The sequence below is a fragment of the Globicephala melas genome, chromosome 6 (assembly GCF_963455315.2).
Source record: "Globicephala melas chromosome 6, mGloMel1.2, whole genome shotgun sequence".
Lineage (NCBI taxonomy): Eukaryota > Metazoa > Chordata > Mammalia > Artiodactyla > Delphinidae > Globicephala > Globicephala melas.
Window position 1 is genome coordinate 26,530,296 of NC_083319.1, and position 9,701 is coordinate 26,539,996.

The following is a 9,701-nucleotide window of genomic DNA, read 5'->3' on the forward strand; positions in this document are numbered from 1 at the left end:
GCACACACCTTGAAATCCTTGCATACATTCGATTCCCCAAACAGCCTTTACCCAGAGTTCAATGCTTCTAGTACAGATTTTGGGTAATAACTTCCAGCACCAAGGTTAACTTGACTTTGCATCCACCAACCATCACCCATGACTGACCCCTTGTAGATTTCATGTGAGTTGCCCTTTCAGGAGAGTCTACTTATACTCTCTCCTGTGTGCTTTCCCAGCAAGTTGCTAAAAACAGTGTGTCACAAAAGTTACTTATTGGCTACATGTTTTTTGTTTTCGGTACGCGGGCCTCTCACTGTTGTGGTCTCTCCCGCTGCAGAGCACAGGCTCCGGACGCGCAGGCTCAGCGGCCATGTCTCACGGGCCCAGTCGCCGCGCGGCATGTGGGATCCTCCCGGACCGGGGCACGAACCCGTGTCCCCTGCATCGGCAGGCGGACTCTCAACCACTGTGCCACCAGGGAAGCCCTACATGTTCTTTTAAGTGTCTGGAATGCAGAACAAGTTTATTTTTTAGTATCTTTCTGATGTTTTTCAGGGTGCATATTTTAAGTGAGTATTTATTGATTCAATGTTTATAATAAAGACAAATCCAGCTCTAACAACGAACATCTACTTACTAGTTTCCAGCTCCTGCTCTTGTGAGTGATGACCTTGGGCTCCATGCATCAGTTTCCACATCTGTAAAACAAGTATAATTAAGTACTTATAGGATTGCTGAGGATTTTTTAAAATTAATTTTTATTGGAGTGTAGTTGATTTACAGTGTTGTGGTTATGAGGCTTTTAAAAAAATGTATATAAGGAACATGAAAATCTGTAACTGCTAGCTAATATTGTGATCTATGTCCTTTTTCTTTTCTTTTCTTTTTTTTTTTTTTGGTCACAGGGCACGACATGTGGGATCTCAGTTCCCCCGCCAGGGATTGAACCTGTGTCCCCTGCATTAGAAGCATGGATTCTTAACCACTGGACCACCAGGGAAGTCCCTGTTCTATGTTCTTATAGCTTTACTGTGAGGTGGCATAGGTGAGGTGAAGAGCCCTAAATTTGGAGTCAAGAGTTAGGTATCGGACTTCTCTAGTGGCCCAGTGGTTAAGAATCCACCTGCCAGTGCAGGGGACACGTCTTCAAGCCCTGGTCTGGGAAGATCCCACATGTCACAGAGCAACTAAGCCTGTGCGTCACAACTACTGAGCCTGAGCTTTAGAGCCTGCGAGCCGCAACTACTGAAGCCCGTGCGCCTAGAGCCTGTGTTCTGCAGCAAGAGAAGCCACGGCAATGAGAAGCCCATGCATGAAGAGTAGACCCTGCTTGCTGCAACTAGAGAAAGCCCCAGTGCAGCAACGAAGACCCAACACAGCCAAAACTTACAAATAAATAAGTAAAATTATTAAAAAAACAAAAAGTTAGGTATCTAGTCCAGGAAATCAAACCAGAATATGTACACATAACAAAAGAAATTCATTATATTTAAACAAATCTTTAAAATCAACAGTGATCGTTTAAAATAAAAAACCTAAGTATGACTAATTGTATCTAAGTTCTCCTATTACTACTTATTTCTGTTAGTTAGTTCACTTTGTCATTTTCTAACACTCAGTCACCAGGCATGTGGCAGTAGGGCCAAAGGATTTTTTTTTTTTTAATTAATTTTTATTGGAGTATAGTTGCTTTACAATGTTGTGTTAGTTTCTACTGTACAGCAAAGTGAATCAGCTATACGTGTACATATATCCCCTCCCCTTTTTGGATTTCCTTCTCATTTAGGTCACCACAGAGCACTGAGTAGAGTTCCCTGAGCTATACAGTAAGTTCTCATTACAAAGGTTTTCTAAAAGTAGAAAAGAAAATCTTAAAATCGAGAAAAAATTTTTATTGATATATCAAATCCAAGAAATGGTTGTATAGACTCAGAAAAATCCATACAATGCAGGAATTGTTATAATAGATGTAAATAAGGAAACTACAGCAAATGCGGAGCATTTTATTTTACTTCATTTTTCTGTGAATTGTATAGAGATCACCGTTGTTCATTGGTCTAGCTTCCGGATCAGCACTGTTCTGTTGGAGCACAACTTGAAAACCACTGATCTATTCCAGATGAGAAAATGGTCTCAAGGAAAAGTGATCTTTTGCCCAGAATTACAGACTAAGGTATTGAAGATCCAGACCTACCCAGTTCCTCTTCATGGCAATTTCCGCTCTTCTAGCAAAAGAGATTTCCTTGAGCTGGTAGTAAACCAAAAACTCAGTTACCTTCTTTTTTCCTTCCCTCCTTCTCTTCCTCCTCCCTCTCTCCCTTCCTTTCTAAGGTTTCCCAGAAATGAGAAACTGTACTTTACATGACCAACAATAATTAACGGCTTAGTCAACCAGTAAATAATTTTTATGCTTTCTCAATTATTTTGATGACTTTCAGTTCATTTCATCTTTTTTTCTAACCCAGAGGATTAGCCAAACAGCTAATTGTGGTCTTCATATATCAACACCTTCTGCTCCTTGGGAATGTTTAGGATTTTCCTTCACCTTTTTCTTTTCATCTTTCACTCTAAAACGGTTTTTATAGGCTTAGGACCAGGAAAGAAAAAACAAAGGTGGCGTAAGGTTTCTTTCACCCGGAAAATTATAATTCTGCTTTTATTTCATATAGAGATATAAATGGAGAAACAGCACTATTCTACTTATCAGGGATCATGTGAAAGAAGAAAAGTTCATTGTTCTGGCCCTTTTGTGTTCACTCTATATCATGCAGCATTCACAAAGGAATTATTCCTATGATTGAGAAGAGAGATAGGCTGGTGCTCTCATTTGACTTACAACAGAGCCCTGAATTTGAAATTAGTAAGGACTTTTTAAATATCATGAACATGGAATTATAGTATCAACTTGGTTATCAAATTAACTCTGTGTATACTAGAACTGAATGATAAAGCATATAACATGGAAGAAGAAAAGCAATAGTGCTTGTTATTACGGTTCCATTGACTATAGTCAGGATCTAATAGATGCTCCTGTCCCATCCACTGAGGAGACTGCAAAATCCAAGGCATCACAGGTGAACTGTCACCTGAGCAGCAACTCAGGAACATAAACCCTCATCAGGCAAAGGGATATGGTATTTGTAAGAGAAGATGCACAGATTTTGTCGGAGGCTGGGAAAAGCCTTAACGCACTGGAGCAGAAATAGGAATCTCTGACATCTGTAAATGATCTCACAAAGCCTTTCCCATGTACATTTTTAAAATCTATTCTTCACAGCAGTTTATGACATGAAGATTATTTCTTCTGTTTTATATTTGGAGAAACCAAGGCTCAAAGCAGTCCAGTGACTTTGCCCAAGATCATTCAACGAGTGCTTGGACTTGAACTCAGGACTTCTGATTCCAGATAGCATCATCTTACTCATTGTCACGTATTAAACTCCCAAGATGACACAGTAATATGTTTTTTCCATTTATCTATTTCTAGATATATTTCCTGATTATTTAGCAAATACAGAAAAATAAAAGAATATCTAGTCCCAAAACACAGAGAGAATTAGTATTATTCTCTGTTTCTTGTCTGTATTTCTCCCTTTGTGGTTTGATAGTCTATGTTCTTTGCTTATTTTTTTGTGTACGTGAATTTTGTGTGTGTATCTTTACATTGACTTGTGATGCTCACTTTATAGATTAAGAATATTAACTCCTTCTAATATGTAATAAAATATTTTTCTTAGTTTTTATTTACTTTTAACTTTAATAATAATGCTTTTTGATACTTAAAAGTTAAAATTTTTATGTTTAAATTTATTGATCATTTTCTCTATGCTTTCTATCATTGGTATAGTTTATACTTTCAAGCCCCCTAATAGGACTATTCATTTACATGATTTGTTGTGTTTTTACTAATTCCAAGATTTTTATTTTCACATTTAACTCTACAAACTATGTACAATTTATTTTTTAATATGTGATATGAGGCAGGGTTTAAACTTAATTGTTTTCCAAATCATTAACTAAATCGTCTCAGCATTATTTAAAAAGCATCCTTCCTGAGACCTCCCGGCTCGACTGGCTGCGCAGGCGGCGGTAAAAATGTCTGCTCCAGGATCCTACCAGGCGGCTGCGGGACCTTCCTCGGTGCCGACCGCGGCCCCGTCTTATGAAGAGACAGTTTCTGTTAACAGTTATTACCCCACACTTCCAGCACCCATGCCTGGGCCGGCCACGGGGCTCATGATGGGCCCGGATGGGAAGGGCATGAATCCGCCTGCGTACTACACCCAGCCAGTGCCTGTCCCCAATGCCAGTGCAATTGCTGTGCAGACAGTCCGCGTGCAGCAGTCCATCTCCTTTTTCCACCGCCCGGTCCAGATGTGTTGTCCTTCCTGCAACAAGATGATCGTGACTCAGCTGTCCTGTAATGCCGGCGCCCTCACCTGGCTCTCCTGCCGGAACCTGTGCCTGTTGGGGTGCATGGCGGGCTGCTGCTTCATCCCTTTCTGTGTGGACGCCCTGCAGGATGTGGACCACTACTGTCCCAACTGCAAAGCTCTCCTGGGCACCTACAAGCGTTTGTAGGACTCAGCCAGACCTGAAGGGATCGGTGTGCTGCAGGAAGGCCTTTCCGACTCTCACCCAGCCCCGCCCCTGGTGAAGGCTCCATTTTGGTGGGCTCACCTCTCCAGGGTCTCTACCTTCGTGTCTTCTTTTGGGGGGGGAAATATCGCAAAAATAACACACCTACGAACCCCAGAAATTGCTGCTTGGTGTCGTGCACAGGACATGCAAAGACATTCTCCTTGAGCGCTGGTTCAGGGGTTTCCTGCCTCCCCGTCTGTGACCCCAAGTCACCCCATCCAGCTGTGACCATTGTCCTGAGTATCTTATGGTGATTTGCCACTGGCTGGCTTCTTTTTTTTTTTTGCCTCAGTGGGCCTTTCTCTTGGTGGTCTCAAACTGAGAAGCCCCAGATTGCCTTATTTTTGAAGCTGTTCTGGCCCCAGTACGGCTGAACCGACCTTTAGTGCCTACCGTCCTAGCCATCTGTTTCCACTTCTGATGACAAAAATCTTGCCTTACAGTCTAAGGGCTTGGCTCTCAGATTCTGCAACTGCAGGCTTTTAAATAGCACACAAAATCACTTTAATTTCTTAATTCGTTTTTAAGTACAGGGAGGGGTTATTCACACCCATCAGACACAAAGCCATGAGGTCATAAACGCAGGCTAGGAATAGAAGGCTGGATCTTTACGCTGATCCGCCTTCTTTGGACCAGATCCTCAGCCACTTTCTACGAAGGGCTTTTATTTTTGGTAGAGGAATTGTTTGTATTAACAGTTTTTGTGACCTCCTTTTGATCTTAAACACCTTTGAACATAATTTTGAAAAGAGGGATTTATAGAACCGTTTTCCTTATCCATATGACTGGTATCATTTTCCCATTTGCCAATGCACTCTCACTTTTTTTTTTTTTTTTTTTTTTGCCTTAACAGAAAAAGTCATGGGCATAATTTCATCCACTGCCTTCACTTGGGTTTAGTGTGGTTCCTAAAGACCTCCATAGTGGAACTCTTAAAGAGGGTCCCCTTTTGGGTTCCTGGTGGATATTTGGAAAGGCAAAGGAAAGCGTGTTTGAGCACGTCTGAGTACCACGGTGCTGAAAAGTGCGGGGACCTGGCTGTTTCAAAGGCGTCTGAAGTCTGGATTTTATTTTTCAGAAATCAATTTGTTGTATAACATCTGAAGACATGATTTCTAGGACTGAAGCAGCAAGCCAGAGTTCTCGGTTCGCTGCTGTGTCATCTTTGAAATCAAGACAAAGCTGGGCTCAACTTTCAAGAGCTCCCGTTTTGATACTAAATAGGCACAGGGAATGCATGTGAATAATATTATGTAGAAATCAAGCCTAGGCCTTGATCGAAAGTCTGTATATTGGTTGAAAATTATAGTCATAACCCATTGATTCGGCTTATTCATTTGATGTTTCGAAAGTTCCAGTAATATTTTTTGCAATGACTATGGATACTACATAGTGCTTTGGTGTTATCTGCTTTTCAAAATAAAGTCTTTTGTTCACTCTGAAAAAAAAAGCATCCTTCCTTTACCCAAGTAATTGAAAGGTCACCTTTATTGCACACTACAATTTTGTATGTAGTGACATAATGTTCTAGACTATCCATTTGTTTCCATTTATCTGTCTACATTAGGAGATGTGTGTCAGTTTTACTCTTGGTTCTTACATACTCTTTTATTATCAGGTTTACCTCTTTAAACTGAAAAAGATCACAGTATTGTTTAGATTTTATTAAATATTTGAGTGAAATTTCTCTATACATAACTCAGTCCAAATTCCCTCAAGAAGTACACAGGTTACTGTCTAGCTCATGCCCCCAAATGGTGGCTTTATCATTTCACAAAATTATAGGCACATTAGTGGATTAAAAATTCATTCAAAACTTTACATCAGCTTTTTCCTTAATATAGTTAGGTTCAGTACTCTGAGTCTAACGTCTTACACTACTCTTCACCATTCAACTTTGTTTCATCTCACTAAGAAATCAGTTAATCGGGACTTCCCTGGTGGCGCAGTGGTTAAGAGTCCGCCTGCCAATACAGGGGACACGGGTTCGAGCCCTGGTTCGGGAACTAGATACCATATACATGCCGTAAGCCACAACTAAGGAGCCCTCGAGCCGCAACTAAGAAGCCCACCTGCCACAACTAAGACCTGGTGCAACCAAATAAATAAATATTAAAAAAAAAAAAAGAAATCAGTTAATCAACTGTACTTCAGTAAAATTTTTTTAAAAAGACCAAAAAAAATCAGTTAAGGTAATAGAGCAGTGACTTCAAAATTTGTAAAGCAAAGAGGAACAAGAAAATTCAATAAATGCAGTAAAAGAAAAATATAAGAAAAAAGGTATAAACAAACAAGAAGAAATGAAAAGAGAAGACACAAAGGCAATGTTAGAAATAAGATGTCAGAAATAAAGCTGTTTGGTTAATATATTCATGTCCATTTTCAGAATAAATGTTAATGGATGAAGTTTCTCTATTAAGATGTAGGAACTCTCATACAAATAAACCAAAGAAATAACCATAAACTTTAATCAAATTTATTAAATCGTTTGTACAATTCCTCTATATCCTTTTTTTAATCTGAGGGTCACAGAATCTGTCAGTTTGTGGAAAGAAGTGTTAAACAACATGATAGTCTAAGAAACAGAAAAGGCAAACAGCTATTTAAATAGGTCATAAATAAAAGTAAGTGACCAGAAATTTTTGAAAATCAAAAGGAGTAATCAGAAATCAGGTAAGTACTATCAAAAAGAAAGAAGGAGGAAACATGGTAAAAGTAGACAAAATAAAATTCAAGACCAAAAATACTAAATTGAAAAAAAATTTTAGTTGTTAAAAGGAATAATTTACCATTTTTTGTACCTGATAATACAGCTTTAAAATATATGAAGTATAATCTGTCATATCTACAAAAAAAAGCTTACAAAACTATAATGATAATTGTAGATTTTTGACATGCCTCAACAAAAATGACAAATTAAGTGGCCCCCAAATACAAAAGGATATAGAGGAATTGAATACATATTCATTAAACTTGGTCATAGATATATGTATAGAACTGTGTCCCTGACATTCTTTTCCAGTACCCATAGAACATTTACAAAAATTGGCCAGTCATTCAGCCACAAAAATAAAAGCTCTAAAAACTCAATAAATATTGAAAGCAGAATACAGATCAGAATGCAATAAAACTATAAATAAACTCCAAAGGACCGAAACATACACATACACAAACTATATACTATAAAACTTTCATAATAACTTTTGGTTAAAAAGAAAACCAAACTGAAATATAGACTATTTTAAATAGCAACAATAGAGAGAATACAAGATATCGAAACTTATGTGATATGACCCAGTTGTAGTCAAACAGAAATTAATATCACTAAATGTACTAATTAGAAAACAAAATATTTAAAATCCACAAATACTCAATTGAAAGAGCTAAAAATAATTTTTTTAAGTAGAAAACATTGAGTGCTAAAGCAGAATTCTATGAAAATTAACAAGTAAACTTTACCAATTAAACTATCAACAAAAAATCAGATAAGTCAGATGAAAAACAAAACACAAATGCATAATATTAAGATAAGGAAAGAGACATAACTACAGACACAGAAGAGATTTTAAAGTTATAAGAATATTATAGGGAATTCCCTGGCAGTCCAGTGGTTAGGACTCCATGCTTCCACTGCAGGGGGCACGGTTTCAATCCCTGGTTGGGGAACTAAGATCCCGCATGCCTCACTGTGCAGCCAAAAAAAAAAAAAAAAAAAAAAGAATGTTGTATCAATAAAATTAAAATTCTCAGGTGAAAAGGCTAATTTTCCAAAAATCTATATAGTAATGAAAATTGACTCAAAAGGAAGAAGAAAAGAAATATGACCAATTATCACATGAAAAGAAAAACATAGCTAAATCCCCAAACCCCACACTAGAGTACTAGGTAAATTCTACTACACCTTATAGAAACTGATAATTCCTGTTTATAAAATATATGTATGTATTTATGTATTTATCTTTAAACTCATTATATGCAGAAATTTTAAACATAAAAGTAAAAGTCCTAGGCTATTTAAAGAGTTTATACTCATTCTTTGTGTCTAGTGTTACTCCGTCAGCCCACAATCCAGCAAAGAAAACCAAATACATCAAATTTTATAAGAATATGACTTGTAAATATAGATGCAAAGCTCCAGTATAAAATGTTTTATATAAAATCCAACAGCATATAAAAGAAAGGACTCACCATGAGTAAATAAGGTTATCCTAGAAAAGCAAGGATGCTCAAAACCAGGATATCTATTGATAATAATGCATTACATTAACTGAACACAGTAGAATTACGATGTGATAAACTTGATAGACGCCAAACTGTAGTTGATACAATTTAATACCTATTTCTGATTTTGAAAAAGCAAAAAAGAAAAACAAAACTGAATTTTTATTAATCCATGACTAGAATGATATTTTTAAAAATTATTATCAGGTTATGTTTCAAAAAAATACAGCAGAATCTTGCTACTGAAATATGAGAAGCATTTCCATTAAGGTCAGGAATTGAAAAGGAAAATACCTCTTATCCACGTATACAATTCAACATTTCACTAAGGTCTCAGCTTTTGAAATAATTCAAGAAATAGTAAGAATAAGTATTAGAAATATGTCATTAGAAATAATGACAGTTTTGCAAACTGTCATTATTTGCAATTGCAAATTAGGAACTCTCAAACAAACCTCTTAAAAATTAGTAGAACTCAGAATTCTGTAGGGAAACATACAAAAATCAATCGTTTCCCCATACTCCAGTAATATCTAAATGGATTTGGATGAATTCAGCTTCAGTTAGAGGATACTGAATTAATCGAGGTTTAAACCTTTTTTGCTAGAAAGGGAATGTGGAAGAAAGCAGTTGACTGACTGGTATGTTCAGTGGCCCAATAACGTCTTCAAGGACCTAGGCAGTTTTCTTCCTTCTGCCCCATCATCTCAAGTTGTTGCCTTTTCCTCTTCATATTTGTGGCCTCGTGGCCACATTATGGTTATCCCAGTCAGGTGTCATTCCTGCTCATCAGCCGTGAAAATGGGAAGAAAGGAGAGCAGAAGCAAAGGGGCTTTACTTGTATCAAGGAGTAAAAA

General features: G+C 37.5%; 1 pseudogene; it reads left to right on the plus strand.

Annotated features, from left to right (window-relative positions):
* The first annotated feature begins 4,077 nt into the window (after positions 1-4,077).
* LOC115854394 (lipopolysaccharide-induced tumor necrosis factor-alpha factor homolog pseudogene) lies at positions 4,078-5,096 on the plus strand (annotated as a pseudogene).
* Positions 5,097-9,701: the final 4,605 nt, after the last annotated feature.